The following is a 26,650-nucleotide window of genomic DNA, read 5'->3' as shown; positions in this document are numbered from 1 at the left end:
CCTCCATGTTCTCCCTCCTTTGAGGACTGTAACTGTCACATCCTGTCTTGGAAGTGCCCAATACTTACCAAGAGCTGGAGGCCCCCACCCCAGGCCCCGCAACACTGATGTCCTTCCAAAGGAAAAGGGCCCACGCCAAAACCACAGGGACCTGCCCACTTCCTGGGGTCTATTGGTCCAAGTCCAGGCCCAGAGCCTGGCCCATGGGCCTCAGTGACAGTACCTATTGGTTTTGGCCAGAAGCCCCTTGCCAACCAGTGCCAGGAGGACCCCTTCCTCCACTGAAGAGCTCCTTTGAGTGGCAAGACCTGGCCACGTGTCTGAACTTCCTGCCTATGTGTCCCACCCACCCCAGGCTTCAGAGCTCAGGTTATAAAAGCTGTGTCTTTCTGGGAAGCTGGAGACAAAGACCAAGAGAGTTTCTGGAAAGGCCAGTTCTTGCAGAGCTAATGACAAGGGTGCCAACATGAGAATTTCTCAAGTATTTCTTGAGCACCTACAACAATATGGTGAAGTGGTGTCTAGATTCTTAGTGGCCAGAGAATTTGGGTTCGAATCCCAGCTCTGCCACCTACTGCTTGTGTGATGCTGGGCAAGTTACTTCCCCTCTCCGAGCCTCAGTTTCGTCATCTAAAATGGGCATGATATCAATGATCCCAGAGCATGGTGATGAGGACTTGACGATGGATGAAGCTTGTGATGTTGTCAGCATGGTGTCTGGCCCACAGTAAGGACTTAAGAAGAAGTCGGGGCTGGTACTGATGCATGAGATGGAAAGGGCTGGGAGACGTGCGAAGCGCTAAGCGCAGGGAAGGAGGAGAGACCTGACTTGGGTGAGCTGATTGAAAAACGTGCCTGACCGAGGGACTCACTAAACACTGGTTAGATTAATTAAAATTAGCCAGGAAGCAAAGCATGAATAGCTAATATTACGAGTACAAATTTCACAGTCCAAAATTCACATATGCAAATAAACAAACGGAAAACTTACTACTTCTGCTACCCAGTGTAATCACTGTTTTGAGCTCCTGTGCCACCAAGTGGCAAACAACTAGATTTTCTCCAGCGCTCCAAGGTAGGCTCAGCCACTTTGGGGGTCTCCTCTCCCAGCTCAGCGGCAGTGGTTACACTTTGGGTGGCTTCCCCATGGGCCTGGCATGGGAGGGGAGCAGTGATGGCCCCTGTGTGGGCCCTGCTTACGCTGGCATCTGCCACGGTGACGTCTGCCTTGCAGTCCCAGGGTCTGCGCCCCCTGGTGATGTGCCCTTGCCCACCCCGAGGGCGGCTCTGAGGCCCCAGCCATACTCTTTTGGCCCCTTGGGCAGGGCTGAGGTTAGGCTGGTAGGAGCTGGGGTACTGGTTTAAATATTGCAGTGTTTCCCTACTAGTTGGTAAACTGCCATGGTTTTGAACCCCCCTAGGCACTACAGTACCTCCCCCAGGACCCCTACCCTCAGGCCTCCTCAAAATCCAGAAACAACTGGGGTTAAAAGGGAGAAATGCATCTTTTAACAGCTCACAATGTTGTCCAGCCACTTTGACAGCTCTCATGTACTCGCTGCTTGCTAAATGCTTTGTGCATATTGTAGAATGTATTCCTCACCTCATCCTATGATTGTTGCCATTTTACAGATGAGAAAACTGAGGCATGGAGAGGTCAAATAACTTGTTCAGGGTCACACAGTCAGCCAGTGGCAGAGCCCCGATTTGAAGCCCTCCCAAGCAGGCGCTCCAGGCAGCAGAGTGACCCACACACACAAATGTGTGGTGGTGGGAAGTGCAGGCTGCAGTCAAGGACTAGCAGATCTGGAGCTGAGGGAAGAGGCAAGTGAAGAAAAGCAGAGAAATGGTTCTAGGAGAGGCAGACCTGAGAGACACAAGGTGCTGGATCCCCGGGGAGGACATCAAGGTGGCCCCTGCAGTTCCCAGCCCTGTGTCCGTAGGTCCTGGCCAAGAAAATGTGGCTGCTCTGGGGGTGGTTGCTGTGCTTTGGGCTTCTGTCCCAGGTCCAAGAGGAGGCCCACACTTGCTCTTCCTGAGGATCGGCAAGGATCAGCTGGAAACAGGTAACTTTTAGGGTGTGAGCTGCAGGAGGCAGGGACCCAGGGCAGGGTGGGAGATGACACTACCTCCCTGCTCCCTGCCTCTCCTCCTCTGGCCTCCCCCTTGTCAGCTCCAGAATTCACCTTCCGTCACCCAGGGCTGACCTGTCCTTCCCCTGCTCTAACACTTGCTATGGCTCCCCTGAGCCCTCAGGAGAAACTCCAAGCTCCTCATCCTGGCATTCAAAGCCCTTCATGTTCTGGTCTTACTGGCACCTTCCGTCTCTTCCACCACCACCTTCCCTGACCACCCCACAGGCTTTCCAGTTGCCCTGCCTTTGCTAATGCTGTTGCTTCCACCTAAAACGCTCTTTCCCTTCTTCTCAGCATGGTAAATTGTGACTCATCCCCTAAGGCAAAGCTCTAATAGCCCCTCCACTGGGAAGTTCTCCTGATTTCCCCAGGCAGGAGAGTCTCTCCTTCCTCTGGTCTCCCCTTTGACAAATCCTCTTCTATGGACTTATCCAAGTGTATTATACTTGTTGCCCTGTTTATCTATCTGTCTGTCTGTCTGTCTCCCTATACTAGACTGAGCTTCTTGGCATCCATCCACCTCCTGCTGTGTTCACCACACTCCAGTCTCACTGGTCTTTCTGTTTCATAAACTCACCAGGCTGATTCCTGCCTCAGGGCCTTTGCGTGGTCCCTTTGCCTGCCTTGCTCTCCTCCCAGATCTTTCAAGGGTAGATTCCTTCACTTCATTCAGGTCTCCCCTCAAACACCTCCTGTTCAGAGATGCCCTCTCTGGCCACCCTGTCTAAAGCAGACCTTCACCCCCACCATGCTCCATCTCAACTCTCGTTTTACTTTCTCTGTGGTGCTTACCACTTTCAAAAATGACCTTGTTCAGTCGCTGTCTGTCTCCCCACTAGAATGCAGACTCCATGAGGGCAGGAGCCTCCTTACTCTTGTTCCCCGAGACCAAAAGAGAGTACTTGTTGCTGAAAGACTATCTAAATGCCTGACTCCGAGCAGCCGATAGTGAATGTTTGTTGAATGACTGAACGAAGAGTGAAGCCCCACACTGAGGAGGCTTGTGTCCTCAGACATTTCAGACCTGTTCTCGGAGCACCACGTCCTGGACCATGTGGTCAAGATGCCGGTGACGGGGGCCACAAGCGAAGGAGTCACTGTCCTGGACCACCTGCCCTTCATCAGAGAAGGCCTGTCCACGAAGAGCAGTGGCCTTGACCTGTCACTAGTAGGGAACTTGCTCTCAGGGAAGAAACTCCTGCTGCCGGGGAGCTGATCGAGGCAGGCGGGTGAGTCCCCGAGGCTGCCTCTGGCCTTTCTTGCCCCTCAGGCATGGCCCATTTCCCTAAGCCTCAGTTTTCTTATTTGTCAAGTGGAGCAGGTAATGCCGGCCCACTCACAGAGCAGGCAGAGGCCTGGTGTCCTCAGAGGTTCTCCACAGCCTGGAAAGCGCAAAGCAAGTGCATTTTTATTGTTCCTAAACCCCTACAAGCCACTTGGAATCTTTCTAGGAACCAAACTAAACCTATTGCCATCTAGCCGATTTCGACTCATAGCGACCCTATAGGACAGAGTAGAGCTGCCCCATAGGGTTTCCAAGGAGCAGCTGGTGGGTTCGAACTGCTGACCTTTTGGTTAGCAGTCTAACTCTTAACCACAGTGCCACCAGGGCTCCGAAGCAGGGTCTAAATCAGGGCTCTCAACCTGGTAGCCCTCCAGCCACTTTCAGCCTACACCAGGGTTTTGAAAATTTGCACTGTTTTTAAAAATATTTTAATTAATTGTCAACAAGTAAATATCAAGGTTTTCATCAAAATCTGAGTTTCCCAGTTCTCCCTAAAACTCAAAGATCTGGCCACACCGGCCTGACCTCGTATGAGGCAATAATTGGTGCTAGAACTGTAGCCCACGAGTCAGTTCCCAGCCACCCCTCTTGCCTGGCCACCAAAGGAAGCCGAGTTGGAGACTCCTGGTAAAATAACTATGGATGTAAATGTGTTTAGATTGGGTCAGGAGTTCCTGCACGGTTCGTCTATGCAGCCAGAGGCACTCCTCTGAATCCATCCCCCACACGGGCAGGGAGAGCCAGATGTTTCCTGAGATGGTGACGTACAGAAGACATTTTCTGTTGGGAGTGAAACGAAATGAAAAGCTCGGGCACTGGGGCAGGTGGCGGAGTGCTCAGAGAGGCTGGAGAGGAGGCTGCAGGGCCCACCCCTGCCCTTGCCTATGCCAAGGTCAAGGCCATTCGCTCCAGCCCATGCCTTCTCACTGCCTCTGCACATCTTCCCTGGCACAGGGCATCAGCTTGGAGGGCCATGGCTGCCAATGGCCGTGCGTCAGGGGAAAGCCCTGCGAGGTCCAATTCATTCTTGAACACCCTCCAGGGAGGCTCCATGCTGTAGGCGGGCACACAGCCTTCAGGAAGCCTGACCCAGTGGGGCATCAACAAGCACTTGCAGCTTGCTCCAGTGGGCACCAGATGAGTCCCCCGCCTGCACCTAATGTTCAGAAAGCTCTGGACTCCTTACAGCACAGAGGCCCAAGGCCACTGGAGGGAGCAGAAGGCGCTGGTGCTCCCGCCTGGATGCTCAGCGGGGCAGACGGATCTGGCAGATGGTGGTGGGGTCACCAGCCATCTGGCTTTCCCTGATTTTCACGCACTCATTTTTATTTTGCAGAAGGCTTATGTTTGACTTCAGACAAGTTAAATGTGTGTAGACAGCTCCTTCACTGTATTCTCTCCATTCTGTGGAGGGTGGCACTGAGGCCCAGAGAGGGAATGACTTGCCCAGTTCTGCAAGGCGTGGAGGCTGGAACTAGAGCCCACTGTTCTGAGATGGCTGGGATCGAGGGAAAGGGTTCCCCTAGAGCTGACCCGCGCCTCCTGGGGCCTGCCCGTTGTCCAGCCGGTCCAGACACACACACTCCAGAGTCACTTGCCAGGCCATAGTCAGGGTAGCAGCCTCTCATCCCGGCTTAGCTGACCCCAAAGGGAGCCAAGGGCACTGTGGATCAGAAAGAGACCAGTATCTACAGCAGGAGAACTGGGCTTAGCCAGGCCACACCCTCTTCAAGGCCTCAGTCTACCCATCAGCACAATGAAGTAGATCGTACCCTAGCATCTAACCAAGGGACTTCCTCACTGTGGTTCCAGCTCCAGGGCCCAGTGTGTCCAGGCCCAGCAGCCAGCTAAGGGGCCCCAAACCCAGCAAGGAGTGAATGACTTGCTGCCCCTCATCCCCCCCATACTTCTCACAGGTTGGTCAAAGAAGATGCCAAAGGACCCAAGGTCATCCTGCAAATCCTGAGCGATCGCCCGTTCAGGTCACGTTGCACAGCAAACTGTACCTCTCGCTCCAGGGGTGAGTGCACGGTGGGTGCCTCCTCCCCTCCTACTTGGGTCCCAGGCACCCTGACCCCTCAGTGAGAGGCAGCCACACAGGGCTAGCAAAGCCATCCGTCCCATGTCACCGTAAGGGTCACAATAATCCTTTTCACTCGGGCACATTTCAAATCCATTTTTACTGATAGAGAAACTGAGGCACAGAGTGGGACAGAAACCTGCCCAGAATGACACAGGGTGTCAGCGGCAGAGGATGAGATGAAGCCCTCTGATTACCGTGCCAGTGGACACACACCCTGGCTGAGGACATGGGCAGACAGGTAGATTAACCAGAATGATCTGAGAAGAGAATGGGACAAGCTCACCTCAGAGTTCAGCATTGCTGGGCTCCAATCCCACTTACCATTTGGGTGACTTAAGCAAGGGGCTTCCCTTCCCTCATTTTCCTCATCCACACAGTGGGTATAATCAGGTTCCCTACCACAAGAGGCTGTTGTGAAAGATTACTGGTGCAAAATCCTAGACTATGGATGGTTGTGCAGACCCGGGGTTACAAACACAACTAACAGAGGAGGTGATCTTGAACATTAGACAGGAGTATTATTAAATGCCACTTAGGACTATCCTTGCTCCTGTTTTTCTCGTGAAATGTGGCTTTCTTGGTCTGGCTTTCCTTTTTAATAGAGAGAAAAAAAAACACTGCCGTTGAGTTGATTCTAACTCATAGGGTTTACAGAAGCAGACTGCCACATCTTTCTCCCACAGAGGTGCTGGTGGTTTCGAACTGCTGACTTTTCAGTTAGCAGTTGATCGCTTTAACATTAATAGAGATGTGGGCACAAAAAAATATTTCTTTGATAGAGATGTATGCACAGAGAAACGTTTCTCTGCTGGAATATAAATATGTCACTGCCCTTGTGATGAGAAACAGAAAACCAAACCTGTTGCCATCGAGTCAGTCTCAACTCACAGCCACCCTACAGGACAGAGGAGAACTGCCCCATAGGGTTTCCAAGGAGCACCTGGTGGATTCCAACTGCCAACCTTTTGGTCAGCAGTGGTGTTATTAACCACTGTGCCTCCTGGGCTCCCTTGTGATGATAGTGTAATTGAAATGTACCTTGACACTTGGCCTGCTGGGAATGTAGCAAACTGGGGAGCCTGAGCTCCATCCTGAGGTCACCGTCAGCTCCAGGTGACTGCCACGATGTGAAGATGCTGGCCCAGTATTGTCAGAGCCTTCACATTTTCCAAAGTGTGAAATCCATATTTGTAATGAAATCTCCTAGTTTTTCGCTTCAGCGCCCCCCCGCCCCCCCGCAACCTGTGTCATCCTGGAGGTCACCAGCTTGTGACTTCCAGCCTCAACCTGGGGCTGTGGCTTGGAGCCTACCCAGACACACTGTCCCTACAGGATCTGCAGCTCAGAGTCATCAAGAACGTCCACACTGGGGTATGACTGGAAGACACAGGGAACAAGACCAAGGTGGCCTTTGAGGAGTGCCGCACCACACCAGGAAACCTGAGCATCGAGCTTCTGGAAGAGTGAGTACTGGCCTGCCCCACACTTCCCTGGGCAAGGGCAGGTGCCAGGCCTTCCTGCACCAATCCTGCTGTGCAACCCTCACTAACACTCAGGGCGGGCCTCCTTCTCCCCAGCCAAGCTATTTGGAGTGAGCAGGGGTGTCAGGGCAGGCAGAACTCCAAGGCCACAGGCTACACACGCTGCCATGTTGACTGTCATAACTAACAGCATGGGCACACCCAGTTTCAAAGCTTAGCTTGGCCATTTCATAACAATGGGCCCTGACCAAGTGATTTGACTTCTGGGAACCTCAATTATCCTCACCAGTAAAATAGGGTCACTCACATTACCCAGCCAGCATTGGGTGGTTATGGGGAAGAAAGGAGCTAACTCATGTGACTCCCTTAGCATAGAACCCGCCACATAAGATGGCCACTATCATTCTTATATTTAAAAAAACAAAAACAAACTCATTGCCATCGAGTCAATTCCAACTCACAGTGACCCTGTAGAACAGCATAGAACTGCCCCATAGGGTTTCCAAGGCTGTAAATCTTTATGGAAGCAGACTACCATGTCTTTCTCATGCAGAGTGACTAATGGGTTCAAACACCAACATTTCAATTAGCACTGAGCCCTTACCCACTGTGCCACCAGGACTCCTTTTCTTATATTTACCCAGGGCAAAACCACCTCCTCCAGGAAGTCTTCCATGATGCCCACTGCCAGGTGTGATCTCTCCCTGCTCAAAAATCCGAGAGACCTTTATGGGAGAGAGAAATAAAGAGACAGAGGCAGAGAGGGGGAATCAGGAAGAAACAAAGAGAAGGAGGAGAAAGTGGGGGAGTGAGAAAGCATGAGAAGAAGAAAAGAACATAAAAGGAAAGGTGGGGAGAAAAGGAGAGAGGAGTGGAGGGAGACACCAGGTAGGGAAGGAAGCAGCCACTCTGAAGCTCCATGCTACACAAGCCCTGGGGGAGAGGTGTTCCTCAGCTGAGACCCCACCAGCTGTCCCTTGTCCCTAGAATGAACTCCCTCCTGGTGAATGAAGCTCTGGAGATGGTGACGAAAATCTTGGATGAGATGTTGTCCTTCCTCTTGCAGAAGATAGTGAGTTTCCCACCCCTCCCTCACCCTCCAGGGGTACGACCCCACGGAAGAGCCCCACGACCTCACTCGAACCCTGTTGAGAACCCTCATGCCTTCCCTCTAGGTGTGCTCCCTGACCACGACCCTGCTTAACTCGCTGCTGGAAGACCTGCTGCACCTTACTCTTTGTACGTTGCCCCTGGCCAGGGCAGGGGATTGTCTGCTGTCCCCCTATTATGTGCCAGGTACAGTTCTAGGCTCTGGGAATATGCCAGGAACAACACAGACCAACCCTGCCCATAGGGAGCCTGCTTTCTAGTCGGGGAGAGAAAGGGCAATATAGCTTGTGACCATGGTAAGTCATTTCCCCGCCTCTGAGCCTCAGTTTCCCAATCAGTAAAATGGGATTAATCATAGGCCCATTGATTAGGACTGTTATGATAATACATATAACCTGGCACAAAGTTATCACTCATTAAATGTCCATCGTGACAAGAAGCAGAGACAGGCCTAGCACTCAAGAAACTTAAAGCTAAGAGAGGGAGAACAAATTTCTCCCTGCTTCACCGACTCCCCAAGTCCCTCCACAGGGAGTCCAGGCCCCAGTTTCATTTCCTCATTGCAGCCCCGACCATCTCAGATCCGGACAACTTCCAGTACTACGTCACCACCACGGAGTTCACAGACGCGGCCATCATGATGAAAGTCCAGGTGAGCCAGCCCCTGGCCTGGAGGGTGGACAAAGAGGAAAATGAGACAGGGCTTCTCTGGAAAGGAGGCAGAAAGTGGCGGAGAAGGGGGAAGAAAGAGGAAAGAGAAGGAGCAAGAAAAGGAGGAGACAGGCAAAAGAGGAAGAAGGAGAGAAGGAGCAGGGAAGGAGAACGGGAGACCCACAGGACCACAGGTGCTGACCCTAGGGAGTCCCACCTCAACCCTGGAGGCCAGGAGAACCCACAGGGCTCCAGTGAGGGAGGGTCAGGCTCCAACAAGAGGGCAGGTGGGTCAGACCAGGAGCTGCAGGGCCACACACAACAGCCCAGCTGGAAGGGATCCCTCAGATGGGGAAACAGAGGTCCAAAGAAGGTACAGGGCTGGCTGTGTCTGCCCAACTCCCCAGCCACAGCCCTTCCTCATCTCAATGGAATGATAAGATGTGGGTCAGCAGGATGGATGAGAGGGATTTGAGTGGATGGGCAGGGGCTTTAACAGAGGCACAGAGAAGGGAATGGGTGTCAAGTGAGGGAAAGGGAAGGAAATGGGGCTCATGAATCCAAAGGCTAGCTCCACCTCTTATCTACCATGTGTGGGATCTCAGGTAAGCCATTTCACCTCTCAGGACTCCAGTTTTCTCATCTGTCAAGCGGTGACAATGATAGTTCTCATCTCATAGGGCTGCTGTAAGGCTCAGATGAGATTGTGCCCATGCCCAGCACATGGTGAGTCTTCTATACATCAGCTGTAAACAATTATTGGCCAGGTAGGCTGTTCCCACTGAATTTCTCTTCCTCTTTCATTTCTCTGAAGCTTGTGACCCCATGCAGTCCAGGCCAGAGAGCCCCACGGCCTGGCCACCTGCACCCCCAGCCTCTCCCAAAATTAGCCCAGGGCAGCATGGCAGACCTGGCCTTTTGGTGGGAAGTCTACAATGATATCCTGTCCTGCCTCTATACCAGTGAAATAATCCATGTGGAACCCCAGGATTCCACAGTGAGTGCTTGAGGAGGAGGAGGGGAGTGAGAGATAGCTTTATTGCTCTATTTTTCACATAAGGAAACCAAGGCCCAAATGGTGAAATGCCTTGCTGGGTGGGTTTAGGTAAGTCATCTACCCTCTCTGGACCTCACCTGGAAAACTTCTATTCTGTCTTCAGAATGCAGCATAACACTTATCCATTCATTTATGCAACAAGTATTTAGTGGGACCTACTGTGTGCGAGGCCCTCTGTACAATGAGTCCCTGACTTGTAGCACTCACAGTCCAGTGGGGAAAATAGAAACTGAACAAGAAAACAGCTAGGTAAGTAAAATAATTTATCTCATTGAAAATAGGCAGGGCAATGGGTAGCAAGTGGCTGGTGGAGGTAAGAAGGCTACCCTGTACACTGTAGTCAGGGAAGACCTCTCTGATGAGGTGGCCTGAATGGTGACAAGGAGCCATACTCATGGAGGTCTGCAGGAAGTTCACAGGGTCAATGGGGAGGAAGAAATGCAGACACATCACTGTTCAAAAGACCCAGGGGCTCCTCATCATACTCTGAATAAAATCCAGATTAAATGCAGGTCCCAGGGCCCTGCATGGCCTGGCTCTATGGCCTGGCCCTTGCCTACCTCTTCCATCCTTGTCTCTCGCTCTCCCCTCACCCACTACACTCCAGCCATGTGGGCCAAGCTTACTCTCACCTCAGGGCCTTTGCACATGCTGGTTTCTCTGCCTGGAACACTCTTCCCTCCACCGTTGGTCTCAGCACAAATGTCATCTCCTCAGAGAGCGCCTCCTGGACCACTGTGTCTAAAGTGAGCTCTAGATAAATAGACAGACAGACAGACAGATAAGTATTTACACTTACATATTTTACTTAATATTGCTTAGTTTATATATATTTTTTATATATTAATAAAACAATACTACTTATATATGTATATATAAATAAACATATGTATATATGTATAAATATCTATATCTATAACCTGTTGCTGTCGAGTCGATTCCAACTAGAGCATCCCTATAGGACAGAATCGAACTGCCCCATAGGGTTTCCAGGGAGCTGCTGGTGAATTTGATCTGCCGATCTTTTGGTTAGCAGGCAAACGCTAAACTGACTGCAGCACCAGGGCTCCATATCTATTATCTATGCCTATGCCTATACCTATATCTATACCTATACACACATAAATTTTTTACTTTGCTCGTCCACTATCTCCCCCATTACAAGGGCGGGGACTTTGAACTGTGTACTGTGTGAATGGTACATAGTGGATGCTCAGTAAATATTTGGTGAATAAATGAAATGCTAAGATCCATATCTGGAAGAGGTCTAATGTTAGTGCCCTATTTTTCGCATAAGAAAACCAAGGACTATGCAGGGAAAGTGACTTGCCCAAGGTCACCTAGCAGTAGGATCAGGACTAGAGCCCAGGTGTCCTGCCTCCTCATGCTGTTCTCTTCATTCCACACAGGTGTAGCAGTTAGAAGTGAACTCAGCAATTCCATGTCTACAGAAATTCTTGTACTGGAGGGCAAGTGTGCATGTGCAAGGGTGTTCTTTGCAGCTTCACTCATTATGGGGGGAGCGGCGGGGATGAAGGTAACATAGGTGTCCATCAATAAGAAACTGGTAAAATAAATTAGGTTATGGTCATACAGTCTGGAACACTATGCAGCTGTTAAAAAAAATGGAGTTGTTCTGTATGTACTGAGGTTAAGAGAAACACACAAAGGAGCAGGACTGCATGTTTAGAATGTTCCCATCTATTCATGACTGTATGTGTGTAGAAAAAAATCTGTCAGGATATACTCCAAATTGTCGACAGTGTTTACCCCTGAGAATAGGATTCTGGGGAGAAAGGGAAGAGGTGTTAGAGTAGACATTTTTGTAGTGTTTTCTATAATTATTTGTGATTTTTTTAAATCAATGGAACATAAATAAATGGATAGAAATGTGATAAAGCAAGTCTAGGAAAATGCTAATAGCAGAACTAGGTGATGAGTACACAAATGTTCTCTATAAAATTCTTTAAACTTTGCTATATGTGTGTCGGAATTGACTCGACAGCACCCAACAGCAACGTATGTCTGGAAATTTTCATAATAAAACATGAGAGAAAAATCATCAAACAATAAAAAGTTAACCTTTCCAGATAAATCATGATGAGAAAACAGCCGAATCGTTCTCCTCAGCCAAAACTGAGCCGTTGCGCAGGTGGTGCATACAGCTGGGGACAATTACGGCTCAGTGAACCCAGCTGGGTCCTCCAGCTGGCTCAGGTTTCTAAAGCCCAAAACGCACTTTGCCCTTTTCCAGGTGGCCGACCTTGTTCAGCTGCTGTTGCTGAGACAGCTGGAGCCCAAGCCCAAGGTGAGTGTGTTCCCAGCTTCTCCCCCAGCACCCTGGCAAGGGTCTCAGGAAAGATTCTGGTGTAGAGGGCTGGGCTGGGCCACATGGGTGTGTTCCATTTGGCCAGGGTTTCCTGTTGTGGACTCTGCTAATCACGGCACCTGCTTCATAGGTGTTGTAAGAATTCAATAAGCAATGCAAGTAAAGTGGAATCCCTGGTGGCATAATGGTTAAGAGTTCAACTGCTAACCAAAAGGTCGACAGTTTGAATCCACCAGGCTGCTTAGAAACCCTACAGGGCCCTTCTACCCTGTCCTATAGGGTCGCTATGAGTCAGAATTGACTCGACGGCAGTGGGTTTGGTTTTTGGTTTTGGCAAGTAAAGCACTTTGTTCAGTGCCCGGCCCAGGTGACTATTATTCTTTACTGAACAAGACCCCAACCCTGAGGCAGACCTAGCAAGGCACACACATGTGCACACAGTAGATAATCGTGAGCAGGCCCTTTCATGTACATCAATTTAATCCTCCAGCAACCCTGCACTAAACCAAAACCAAACCCACTGCCATCGAGTCAATTGTGACTCATAGCAACCCCATAGGATTTCCAAGGCTGTAAATCACTAATGGAAGCAGACTGCCACATCTTTCTTCCATAGAGCCACTGGTAGTTTCGAACCGCTGACCTTTTAGTTAGCAGTCGATCACTTTAACCACTGAGCCACGAGGGCTCCTTAACCCTGCTCTATCACCCCTTTTTACAGGTGAGCAAACTGAGGCCCAACAAGGTGAATTCACTTGCCCAAGCTCACATTGTCCAGCAAGGAGCAGAACCAGGATTTGATCTCAGTCCCCTGATTCCAAAACCCATGCTCATTCTATGACAATGCCCTTTCTCCAAAGGCTTTTAGAATATGGCACCTGGTGGACAAACAATAACAAAACAATAATAGCTGACACATATATAGTATTACTATGTGCCAGATTCTGTTCCAAGCTCTTTATATAAATCCCCATTTAATCCTCACAACAACCTTATGGGGCAGGTGCAATTATCACCCCATTAATCTCTCTTACAGAGAGAATAAGACAGTTGCTTCAGGCCACACAGCTTGTAAGTGGCAGCCTTGGGCATTTGGCTCCAAAATCTATGCTTTTACCTGCTGTGCACGCCCAGGAGAAGGAGGACATAATCCCACCTCAAAGAAGCTCAGGAAGAGTAAGTGACCAAGGTCACACAGCAAGTTACTGCAGAGCTAAAATGAAAACCCAGACACCCTGGCACCTAAGATGGTCTTGTTCCCATCCTCCAAGATGGGAGTGAGGAAACCCATCTGCTGCCCCTTCCTGCACCTTTTCTGTTTTAACTTCATCAGGCTTCTAATTGGTCCAGAGCGAGTGTGGGACTGACCATCAGCACCGTTGATCCTCCTGCTGTCCACCTTGACAACTAAATGGCCATGGTCACCCAGCCGGGCTCGCTAGTGCTGCTCGGGACCAGCAACACCTCCTCCGCTTCCATTTCCTGGGTGAGTGAGATGAGAAGTTCTTTGTTCCACGGAGGGCCTAGGTCAGCTGTGAGGGTGCCCTCCAGGGGGCCTGCTGACTCGGGCTGAGGGCAGAGTAACAGGAGGGCAGCAGCAAGCCTCACCAGTACGTAGTCCACTGAGACTCAGTCAATCCACACCTGGACTGCTGCCCCTGTTGCTAACACATTAAAATACTCAAACACTTGCTCCGCGAGTCCACCCCCAGTACTCCCCAAAGGCCTCCTCAGCGACTAAAGGGTTTTGCCTCCAAGACCGTCTGGGGAGGGTGCCCTTGCTGGGATGGTTGTTATATCTTTTGTCTTTCTTCCCTGGACGTTGAAGCCCTTGTCCACAGACCGGAAGTTCAGAACTCTATTCACTCGTGGAGGGGATCAACACCATGTCTGTTTCTCTTCCCCGTGGAAGAGGGTGACCCAGGCTGCAAAGACACAGAGGGCTGGGCCCTGGGAGGAATTCTGGAGAAATACAGCTTCTGAAAGTGTCAACTTCTCCATCCTGAGCCCCCTCGGGATTCCTATTTCCCGTTCTATGGGCCTTGTAGTTGAAGGAAGTACCTCAGACGAGGGGGCGGGGATGTTCATCCTGCCATCCCAGTGTGGACAGCAGGCTCCTGGGATCTTAGTGGGCTTGACTCCATGGCCAGGAAACCCAGTCATCCGGACTGTTGGTGAATATTCTGTTTCTAGCTTATAAGGTGACCATGTGAATTATGGGGGCCCACAGATGACCTCCTCAAAACCAAGGGGTCCTCTGGCTTCCAGCAACAGTAATTCTACTGCTGAGTGGCTCTCTCTGCAAAAGGCTTTCCCTCCGCTGAGCTGGGTTGCCTCCACCTACATCCAGCCCCAGCTTCTCCTACCCTCCAGGGGCACCCACACAGTGTCCTCGGCCACATCAACACCCACACTCTCAAGGTTTGAACATATGTGAAACAACAGCCAGAGAAGGAAATGTCCAGGGTGGGGAGAAGAGGCACGGGATTGGGGGGCAACCGTGGAGGGGTACTCATGGGGGTGGGGGTGAAGGAACTGCCTCTGGCTGAAATATAAGTCCCTCCCCTCTTCTGACCTAATTTCAATTCCTCATAGAAACTCCATTTGGAGGCTGTGTTTTCCTCAAGAAACCAGAAATTAAATATCCAATTCAGTCCAGACAGGTGATGTTTTTTTCGTTTTGGATGTTCAGAAAAAATACGATGGCTGACAGAAAGAAAAAGAGAGAGAGAGATGGGGCAAGGGAGAGTGTGGTGAAGGGTACAGGTTTCCATGACTGCTATCTGCTCAGGACAGTGAAACAGCGTGACTTGTGGAAGGACGGAGGGAGGGAGGGGAGTCTAGTGGTTAAGGCCAAAGGCTTTGGAGTCAACAGACCTGTGTTCAAATCCCAGCCCAGCCACTTCCTATCTGTGTGACCTTTGGCATGCAACATACTTCTCAGTGCCTCTGCTCCTTCATCTATACAGTGAAACACCTACTATGTGGCAGTCATTGTGCCTAGAGCTTTACATACCTGGTCTCTAAGCCAGGACCTCGCAGCACCGCTAAGGATACATATTACTAGTGCCATTTAATAGAAGAGGAAACTGAGGCACAGTGAGGGGAAGTGATTTGTCCTAGCATATGGCTGGTAAGTGACAGAGCTGGGATTCGAACTCAGGTCTATCCAATTCAGAAGTTTCTTATCCCACTTCAGGGAAAGATTACCAAGGGCTGGAGTGACTGGAAAAGTCTATGTGACAGAGGAGGAAGCTGGGTGGGACCTAGCTATGTAAAGGGAAAAGGGGAGGGTATAACAGCCTAAAGCTTGGTTTGCAAACAAGGAGCTCTAAGGGACCTGTTGTCCTTCAATGCCCCCAAGGTAGAAGGCTCTAATTAATCCCAGCACTCTTTCTCAAGGAGCCCAGAGGCAGCCTCAGAATCCTTTCCAACACAGCCTTTGCCAAACATATCCAGTGCGCTCAGTGAAATGCACTTTTCGTCTTTGGTCTAAAAGAAAGAACAAAGACGATTGACAGAATGGGCAGTGATGGGAGAGAGAACCAAGATTAAGTTCCCTCTTTGTAATGACTCAGTTATCATTAAGGCATGGTCCCCTTGCTTCATCTGGGGCCAGGCTGGCAGAATGTTGGCGTGGCCTACTAGCTATGTACAAGGACAGCTTAAGGCTGAGAGGAGGGCCCAGTGTCTGGGACACAAAGCACAAGCTCAGCAGATGGATAGTCAGCCAGCTTGAGGCTGCCCATGCAGCAGTCATCATCTGAGAATGCCTGGGGATAGGCTTTATCTCTTGAGACCCCAGAAGCAAGGTTGTTTGTCTTCCAACTGGGGGGTCACAAGGAAAGCTCAAGGGGCTGTCACAAAATCGTACTGCTCCGTCTTCACTAGCAGGCCCCTTCTAGCTGGGGACCTTTAGCCGTATAGTGGGGAAGAGTGTGGTCTTTGGCAAGTAAAAGATGGCTATTGTTAGAGCTGGGGGTGTCAACAGGATAAAATGTCATACACACATAAAGTGCTTAGCACTGGGTACTGTGAGCACTCAATATACACTAGTTATTATTGCTACAGTGTTGGTGGTAATTATTTTCATCTCCTAGAACAAAATAATCTGGTATGGAGGGAAGTGGGGATGAGGGTGGTTCTGAAAAGCCTCCAAAGGAGAAAACTGGTGGGGACACAACAGACACCAACAATTGTGAAACCAACATGATTGTGGTGACAATTAGACAAGACGATCCAGGCCCATGCCCGCACATAGTAGGTACTCCGATATATGCTGGCTGCCATTACTATCCTCGAGCTTCATGCTCTTGGCCCTTTCACGCCTCACATTTGATCCTCACTACAACCCTGAGAGCAAATGCGTCTGGGAGGAAATTATGCCTGTTGTGTATATGGGGAATTGAAGCTCAGAGAGCTGATGACACTTGCTGGGGTCACACCAGGATGGGGAGCAGAGCAGGAGCAGAGCTGAGCACTGTGCCCCACAAACACTGCTATGACCTAAAAGAGTAATCTATTTTCTCTGGTAGAGCTATGATCACCCTGGGCCTCTACCCCACTGACCTCGTGAAGCAGGTGAGTCTCTTCCCTTTTTAGCAAATAGGGAGGTCATGGAAGGTCTCGTTGAGAAGGTGAGATTTGAGAAAAGACTTGAAGGAGGTGAGGGAGGAAGCCTTGGGGATATAGAGGAAGAGGTGACCCCAAGGCAGCAGGTGGGTCAAAAGCCCTTGGACTCAGGGAATAGCCAGTGTGGTTGAAGCCAAGTGAGTGAGGGAGTATGGGAGGAGGGTAGGGCAGAGAGGTGACAGGTCTGGGGCATGCAGGGCCTCATGGTGGGGGGCTAACCTTTCCTCTGAGTGTGATGAAGCCCCTGGAGGGATCTGAGCAGAGCAGGACCCCTCTGGCCACCCTGTGGAGAGCAGACTGGAGGGAGGAGGGGTGGAGGCAGGGAAGCCAGTGAACAGGCAGGTAGAAAGAAGATGAGGGCTGATGAGGCTTGGCCTAGGGTGGTGGCAGTGGGGGGCATAGTGGTCAGGTACAGGATGTATTCTGAAGGTAGAGCTGACAGGATTTCCTGATGGAGTGGAGGCGGGGAAGGAGTGAGAGAGCTGTCCAGGATGATGCTGGGAATTTTAAGAGCATTTTCTTTTCTACAGGTTGAAAACAGCCTCTTGCGGGGAAATATCCAGCCAATTCATAGTTTACACCCCCAGCAGGGCTGTGTGTCCCTTCTCCAGGTTTCCCCACCCCTGTGCTTCCCAATGGCATCCTAAGCCACCTGTGTCCACATGTGGCAAGTGGGTTTCTGCTGTAGGGTCGCTGGTCTGGGCCCTCCCTGTCCTTGGGGCACTGTGCTGTCCCCACTGTTAACAAGTCCTCTGTGGGTGCAACACATGGTCTCTCCCCACAGAGGTTGTTCCTGCTCCTGTACAAGCTGAGCTTCCACTGCCCCCCGCCTGTCCCCTGCCTTTTCCCACCCTAGGGACATTCCACCACCCTCCACTTCCACAGGACTGTGAGCCTCCTGGTTTAGCCCTAATGGGGGAGGGCCGCAAGACGGAAAACAGAACAAAAAGGACTGAGCGAGAATATGCATTGAGAAGCACTTCAAAAATATCCCCGTTACACCAGTTCTTGCTCCGTCCTTACTTCCATAGAATCCCAAGGTTGAGAGGTCCAAAAGAACATCTGCCCAGGTCTCTTCTCTAACATCATCAGAGGGTGGTCATCCAGACCAGCGCTGCCATGTAGGGTTGGACAGGTCGTGCACTGTACAAGGTGCCACATCTCAGAGGGGCACCACCCACATCATAGATAATGCAGATATGCATGTTTATTATTGTTTCCCAACAGATGAGAAGAGAGTGTCTTGAAGAAGGGTAGTCTTTTTCTGATCTGCCCAGATGGGTTGGGACAGCCCTGATCAAGACTCCTTGAACACCCCTGGTGACGGGAGGCTCACTACCTCAATGAGACAATTCCTAGTCCTATTATAATTATCTTGGCATTAGAGAACTTCTCCTTGGAGGACCCAAAATCGGTCCCTGAGCAGCTCTGGCCCTGGGGTCCCACACAGTAACCAGCTTCCCTTCCCCAGGGATGCCCTGCAGAGATGAAGAGATAGCCATAGCAACCTAGGGTGAGGGTCTCTTTTTCCCAGGCTCTCAACCTTCCCCAGTCACTTAATTACTCTTGTCATCTGTCTTCAATGTCCTTTAAAAGTGCAGTCCCCAGGACTTCTCCTGATCCCCTGTGGGTATTTGTATGCTGGGGCCCCCATTCCTGTAGTCAGAATTTGCTGACCCAGCAGAAGTGACGAGCCTGTTCCTTTCATCTGCTGCCGGAAGAACATCTGAAGGCCTCTCTCTCAGAGCTTCTGAAGACGGTATTTTTGGTTCAGTACAATGGTGAGCCACACACTGTTTCTCTTTCATGCCCCAAATACCATGTACCTTGGGGCAACACCAACCATGTCCAGAATGTCGGCACAGACAGCTGATGGCTGATTTCTGTTTTGTCCACCAGGGTAGATCAAGCAGAGCCAGGGACAAGGCAGATGGAGGCAGGATAGACTCTGGGATCCAGGATGTGGTGGATGAGGGGGAAGGGGCTGTGTGTGCCGCCTCTTCGTCTCCCAGGCAGCACTTGAGAAGTGGGGCAAGTGGCCTGGAAGGACTTCTCGGGGGAGGTGGAAGTTAGCATTATGGAATGTCAGGACAACAGGGAAAGGTCCTCAGAGGGGATGCAGCCCAGAGCTCACAACTCCAGTGCCTGCAGAGGCCAGGCAGGTAACAGACCAAGTGGAGTGGCCCAGGTGGGGCCTATGCCAAAAGAGGAGACCATGCCCCGACCTAAGGGGGCAGCTAACACTCAGCTCAGTCGGATGTTGCCAGCAGGGCAAATTTTTTTTTTTTAAACCTTTTGAGAGGTGCCAGAAATCTGAACTTTTTGAGACATCACCCCTCTTTTTAGATGTCAGCAACAAATTCAAAATTTCCCAGAGCACTATTGTCTTAGTTTGGGCTCCCTCAGAAGCAGATTCTGAGATAACAGAGAGCAGATGGTTTTTTGGGAGGTGATCCTGGGAAGCAGAGGGTCGTGAGGAAGTGAATTCTATGGGAGTGTAGAGCCTCCCTGGCTTCCTCGCCTGAAGCAATTTATATAACAATCACACAGCCATCAGTCCGTCCACATGATTATTTGGTCAGTGCCTACATCCCCAACCAGACTGAGCAGCCTGAGGAGAGGCAACCACCTGTGTGTTTCCTGTTGTGTCCCCAGCACCTCATCCAGTGCCTAGTGTTCAGGAGACACTTAGGAAATACATGAAGGGCAGACAAAACAGCTCAGACCTTGTTGTCGTTGTTAGGTGCCGTCAAGTCGATTTCGACTCACAGAGACCTTATGTACAACAGAACAAAACACTGCCCAGTCCTGCGTGATTTAGAAAATAATATTGGAATCATTATTCCCTGTCCTTGAGCATAGAGAATGTGACCTAGCTGGAGCTAGGACACATCAACTGGGCCCTGAGGTATAAAGACAATAGCTAAAATAATCTTGGAAAATATCTTTTAGGGAATCTTTCACATAAAGCCAATCAAACAGAATGCAAAAGACTTTCCACTCTTATCTTTTTCTATTAACATTTAGTGAATAGAAAATTGTTGGACCAATGAAAACCCTTGTAACTATCATTACTGAAACCTGTGCCAATGATTGTTAAGAAAGACAATTCAAAATGTAGGGTCACAGTTTCTAGCCAATCTGTGAAAAGGTGAAGCTTTCAGTGGTTTTGCCCATTTGTAATGTTAATATATACTGATGACTCTGTAATGGTCTTTGGACTCAGGCAGACAGGCTGTGGCAGCATGCTTGTCCATTTTACCATTCCTGCGTATTCTATAATATCCTTTGACTTGGACAGACATGGCTCTAGCAGCATGGTTGTCCATTTCCCACTTTTGCCTTTTTGAATATATGCCGAATAAAACTTTCTTTTTGCTTCACTAAACTTTGTGACGTTTTTACCCTACAACATGTACCATCCTTACAATCATTGTTATGCTTGAGCCCATTGTTGCAGCCACTGTGTCAATCCATCTCATTGAGGGTCTTCCTCTTTCTCACTGACCGTCTACTTTACCAAGCATGATGTCATTCTCCAGGGACTGGTCCCTCCTGACAACATGTCCAAAGTATGTGAGATGAAGTCTTGCTTGTAAGAAGCATTCTGGCTGTACTTCTTCCAAGACAGATTTGTTCATTCTTTTGGCAGTCCATGGTATATTCAATATTCTTTGCCAACACCATAGTTCAAAGGCATCAATTCTTTGGTCTTATTCATTGTCCAGCTTTCTCATGCATATGAGGCAATTGAAAACACTATGGCTTGGATCAGGCGCACCTTTGTCTTCAAGGTGACATCTTTGCTTTTTAACACTTTCACGAGGTCTTTTGCAGCAGACTGGCCCAGTGCAATGCATCTTTTGATTTCTTCACTGCTGCTTCCACAGGTGTTGATTGTGGACCCAAGTAAAATGAAATCCTTGACAACTTCAATCTTTTCTCTGTTTATAATGATGTTGCTTACTGGTCCAGTTGTGAAGATTTTTGTTTTCTTTATGTTGAGGTGCAATCCATACTGAAGGCTGTGGTCTTTGATCTCCATCAATAAGTGCTTCAAGTCCTGTTCACTTTCAGGAAGCAAGGTTGTGTCATCTGCATAATGACGGTTGTTAATGAGTCTTCCTCCAATCCTGATGTCCCATTCTTCATATAGTCCAGCATCTCAGATTATTTTCTCAGCCTACAGATTGGGTAAGTATGGTGAAAGTATACAACCTTGACGCACATCTTTCTTGACTTTAAATCACACAGTATTCCCTTGTTCTGTTTGAATGACTGACTTTTAATCTACATACAGGCTCCTCGTGAGCACAGACATGTGGGGGCTCAGACCTTAGATCTTAGAAATCACTTGGCCAGTTTCAGATGCTCCCCTACAACCTTTGCCTCCCCACCCCCCGACCCCCCCCACACAGTACCAGAGAGGTTAAGTGACTGGCCCACACAACAAGTCTCTGGCAGAGCTGAGTCCAGAACTCTGGCTTCTTGCTTCCTTGACAGGTTTTTCTCTGTGCTCCAACTCAAGGACTCATGTTAGGATTACAGAGTGAGGCTAGAGGAGCACATGGGGGCTCGAATGCTAGCCAAGTCAAAGGGTTTGGCATCCTCCCTGAGGCCCATGGCAGCCACGGAAGATTTTGGGCATGAAGCGAGCAAATTTGTGTTTGAGAAGAGGGACTGATTGGGGATGAGGAAGGTGGCAATGGAGGGTCCAGCAAAGTGATCAGAGATGGACAAGGAGGCAACCCAACCTGGAACAGGACCAGGGGCTGGGGAGGAGGGGCCCCACCTTCACCAGTGCTCACCATTCACAAGGGGCAGCTCACTCAACAAGTGCATATTGGATCTTGGGCCACGGAGAGGTACAGCGAGGGTCAAGAGATGACCCACAGGCTAGGCCTGGCCCAGAACTCTTATATAATCCTGCAGGGTCTGAACACCAGACCAGTGCATTGCACAATACCAGGGGTGTTATTCTTACTGGAGTCCTCTGTGTAGACCTTGGGGCCTGTCCAAAATCTCCCCCAACAAGGTTGGAGAGGACAGAGCCAAAGCCGCTGAAGGGACCCCAGAGGGCTGCCTGCAAGAGGCCCCCTGAGGGTAGACAACTCTGCAGGGGAGAGGTTCAAATGTTTGTTGAAGAAGAGGGTGTGGGGGATCAGAAATGCGGAGGTGGGGGTATTATTACCTAAGGGCATCAGCCTCAGCACAGAGAGGACCGGAATGTGGGGATCCAGAGGCTCGAGCTGGGAGGCTGAAGAGGAAGCCTCTGCAAGGTCTGGGGACAGGTGGGGAGACCAGAGGTACCTGTCCCTCTTCCTCCATGCCACCCCCACCTCCCTGGGCCATAATAACACATAAGGCCAGCGAGGGGATATCAGATCCTCCCTGAACCCAGAGTGATGACGGGGTTGGGGGTTGGTCGGAGCAGAGGAGGGGGCTGGAAGGGCCAGGCAAGTCTTCAAGGCTAAATCTCCGAAATCCACTTTGCCAAAAATCAACCTGAATGGCTAATTCACTGAGCCTCAATTTGCAAAACGACCGATTCTCCAAGTTCACCAAATTTGCCAATCTACCAAAAACATACTCTCAGGACTATTTTTTATATATTTAATAGGTATGGGTATATTCATGAATATTTTCCTTCCTTGATATATTCAATGGATATTTTTTATTAATACAACCAGACTTGCAGTGTTTTAAAGGTAATTTTCAGTTTATACAGACTTCTTTCCAATCCTTTTTTCTGAGACATTTTCTGTTTCTGCCAATATTTTAGCAATTTTAGAAGCTTTTCAACAGTTTCCTTCAATTAAAGAAGGATAAAATTCGTTAATATATGCATTAGAGGGCTTCAACAAATGCAACATTCCTTAAAATGCTGCTGAGAAGAATATATTCATAAGAATGTCACTGAATATATTCAAGAAGACTTTCCCTTAAGATAGGTTTGTAGTAAATGAGTAAAGTGGCCGTTTGGGGACTTGCCTTTGGGGACTGGAGCAGCTTGCAAGTTCAGAGCTGCCTGACTGGGCTGGGAGATGGTGCCAGCTGAGGAAAGGGAGGGGGACACGCTGAGTCCTTTCCCTGTTCTGGGCACTGCAGCAGCAGGCGGCCTGTTCCCATGCTGCCCCCTGCCCTGCACACACAGAAAGCCCTGCCCACTGGGGCACTGAGCTCCTCTGCCTACCCCTCTCACAGAGCGCCTCCCACTGCCCAACATCAATGGCATTTCCTTCGACCAGGCCGGCATGGACTCCTCTGAGGTAAGTGCTGGGGTAAAGGCTGCTTCCTGAGATGCCTGGGGTGGGGGGTGTGGTCAGAGCTAGAAGCGCCTTCAAGCCCCAGACACTAGATGACCCCTTCCTGCAGATGGAGATGCTGAGGCACAGGGCAAAAGAGGCACTTCCTATGCACCGGGCCATTTACCTCGCTGTCTCACATCCTCCTCACAGCCATCCTGGATATGACCCCCATTTGCAGATGAGGAAACTTTGAGGGGCTTTGAGGGGCTACATGAATCCCTCGGGAGGCAGAGCCAGACCACAGGGCTCACTGACAGCTTCAGTGTCTTACACAAGGGACCTTCACAACAGCTCCATAAGTTAATGCTATTATTTTCCCCATCTTACAGCTGAGGAAACTGAGGCTCTGAGAGACAGAGGAACTTACCCAGGATAGCAGAGCTGGGATTACAATTGGAGCTCATCTGACTCCAGAGCTTGTACCCTTACTCAGACCACCCAGCTCCCTAAAACTTGTGCACCCCAACCACCAGAATAAGCCTGTTGTCTCGGAAGCCTGCTGTCCTGAGCCACCAATGGTTGGGAACTAGAGCTGTCACCTGGCTAAATGCCAGGGAGGTAAGATCCAGCCACAGACCAGACAGCAGAGAAAGCCAGTTGAGGAAGCATGGGCAGTCAGGAATTTGTCAGCTCTGAATCTGCTCCTGAGGCCCCGCCTCCTCGGCCATCTTCCTTCTCACTGTGGGCCGAATCCGAGTAGGGGCAGTGGCTGAGGAAAAGGAGGTCAGAGGGAGGCGGCAAGGCTTAGAGAAGCCCTTCATTTCTTTATTTCTCACCTTGAAAGGACTCTCACTCTTAAACACAGCAGGCAGGGACTTTAGAGGGGGTGAAGCAGAGAGAGAGAATCAGATAGAACTGAGTTGAAGAAAGGCCTGCCACCTCCTGGCTGTGTGACCTCAGGCAAGCCACTGCCCCTCTCTGAGCCTGTTCTCCTTGTCTGTAAAATGGGGATAAGGACAGTTTTCCCCATGAGCTGGAGGTAAGGTTCCTCTTTACAAACACAAGGAACTGTTAGGAGCACTGATATCACCCAGCCTCACTCTGGGATTTGACAGAATGTGACCCAGCATCCCACACATAAATTTCCAGATTCAAGACCCTCAACTTATGCCCAAGCCTGGACCCAGGAGTCCCAGCTCCAATCTGGACATTCAGGAGACACTAGCAACCTGCTTCCAAAAACCAGAAGTTACTGTGCAGGAGAGGGTGGGAGGGAGCAGTGGCGGTTTGGCCCATTGAAGCCCCAGCTCCTGGCTGTACTACTCTCTGCAGGCCCCTCCCTAGATTCGGCCCAGGGGGACCCTACTGGGAGGGGAGGCTCACACACACACTGATGGTGGCTGGAGAATCACCACAAGTAATACTGGGGCTGGAGCTGCTCCAAGTGGGCCCGTCAGCTCGGGGTCCTGCTCAGGTTGGGCAGGGTCCCCTCTATAGCTCTGAGTGCCAAAAGGAAGCAGAGCCAGGACGCAGCCAGAGCCTCTAAACCAGCAGCTGTCTCAGAGCCAGACTCTTAGAGGCTGTGGGTGGGCTCATTCCCTCACTCCTTTATTCACTTCTAGGCTACCCCGTACTGTTGTGCAGGTTATATACTGCACAACTCCAGGGGGCACCACTCATGCTGTAGTTTACATGAACAATGCCACCTGGAGTTAGGCAGTGCACAGTCTACACGTCCTTACATGGCTGCCCTGATCACTCATTCATTCATTCACTTTCATTCATTTATTCAACAGACATCACTGGCTGCTCTGTGCCTAGCCCTGTGCTGGGCGATGCTGGGACAAAGAGATGACTTAGACCCCATCCCTGAACCCTCCAGGAGCTCCCACTCTGGTGGGGAAAGCGGATGCAGGGGCAGATACATTTCAGGCAGCAAGGTCGGATCTGGCACATATTTGGGCATTGTGGGTGGGAGAGTTGGGCAGGGGCCCCACTCTGGGCAACCCCAGCAGGATGAACCATATAGAGGCCCCTTGATACACAAGCTTTCAGGAAGAGACCCAAAGACGGGTCTGTTCATTCCCTCACAAACATTCCTGAGATGCCCCCTTCCCCTATACTCTACTCCCTTGTCCAGTCAGTCTCTGACTGCCGTCTTGCCACTGAGGGAAGGCATGTTCTCAGGACACACACAGCTCCTCTCGGGAGTGGCAAGAGCAGCCTTAGGGAGAGCAGGTTTTATGAGTAATGAGGACAGATGGGGTGCATCTCTCTGCTTTTATCCACAGGATTACACGCTGCTGACCATTCCGGCGAAGTAGCCAGCTCTTACCAAGGCCAGCTCACCCCACTCAGCTGCACCTGCTCTGGACCCTTGAGAGTCTAAGGAATGACTACAGTCGTGATGGAAAATCCCAGTTGCAATAAAGATGATTCTTGCTTGAGAAGGAGTCTGGTTCTGAGTTTGCTAAGGAGTTCTGTGAGGTCAGGATGCTGTGTTGAAACATTTAAATTTTTCTCCCTGGTATTTCCTGTTTGCCTTTGGCCCCTAAGAGAGGTATGCTGGGTTCTGTATTCGGTGTCTCCGGGAAGGGAGGTTCCTGCAGGAAACGGAGAAAAGCCTAGTAAGTTTCAAAAGTCCAGGACACAGGAGGCATCAGCACACCCAGAAAAGGCTCCCTGGTCTAGAGGAGGGAAGAAGAGGGAAGCAGGAAAAAGGAGAAGCTTCTTACTTTTCCCTAAGGAAGTGGGAAGCACAGAGGCCCCAGAGATATTCTGGAGCCCTGAGTGCAGAGGAAAGAGGCTGAGGAAGGCGACTGGCCCCCCAGGCTGGGAGGTGAGTCCAGGTAGGTAAGTGTGGGGTGGCTAGGTATGGTGGGCAGCAGAGTGTTTTTCATTGCCCTCATGGAGAAGGGTCAGGGACAGCTTGCCCTTAGCCCCACTCCTGACCTTCCCAGTGAGCAGAGAAAGACCAAGCACCAGATGGCCTCACAGTCAGACGTGTGGACAGCTCCTGGCTGCCAGGGTGAAGAGATGGCAAAGCTGACAGAGACCCTCTTGCACACCTCAGTACCTGTCAGAGCCCACAGGAAGTTTGGCCTGGCCCAGGAAAAAGCAGAGAAGGAGAAACTTTGGACTGACTGTGATGAAATCCTCACCGCAGGCAGGATGGAGGCTCATAATACTCTCTGTCTTGGGAGTGGGCAAGGTTTTTGGCTCCCCTAGTAGCCCCTGCTGAAGGAGTGGGAGAGGCCTCCCAGAGGCTAATTCCCCACTGTGCAGTCCAAACAAGGGAGAGACCCCTATGGGTTTTCATGTGATCTGGTGCAGGGTCTCTGTCCCTTAGCAAAAGGTTGGAACCCAGAGTAAACTGTGGATTCTTTGACTCTCCAGACTGTGTTACAAATACAAACCACAAACCCAACCTTGAACAGAAGAAAAGTTCTAAGCAGGCATTACCCCTGCTTGGGGGTCTTTGGGCTAGAGTGTAGGACTTTGACCTTGCCAACTGGGGAGTCTCCCGACCCTTAGTGCATATATGAGACACATCTAAGGTAGGGTGGAGGCTGGTGGGTGCTCTCCCATAGGAGGATTGAACCCTAACCCCATACCCATAAATTTCCCACCTAGATGTGA

General features: G+C 50.3%; 1 pseudogene; it reads left to right on the top strand.

Annotated features, from left to right (window-relative positions):
* Positions 1-1,958: 1,958 nt before the first annotated feature.
* Positions 1,959-25,335, top strand: LOC101357858 (BPI fold-containing family B member 3-like; annotated as a pseudogene).
* The last annotated feature ends 1,315 nt before the right edge of the window (positions 25,336-26,650 follow it).

Source organism: Trichechus manatus, unplaced genomic scaffold, assembly GCF_000243295.1.
Source record: "Trichechus manatus latirostris isolate Lorelei unplaced genomic scaffold, TriManLat1.0 scaffold00008, whole genome shotgun sequence".
Lineage (NCBI taxonomy): Eukaryota > Metazoa > Chordata > Mammalia > Sirenia > Trichechidae > Trichechus > Trichechus manatus.
Note: the sequence above shows the minus strand (reverse complement) of the source record. Positions and strands in the feature narration are given on the sequence as shown.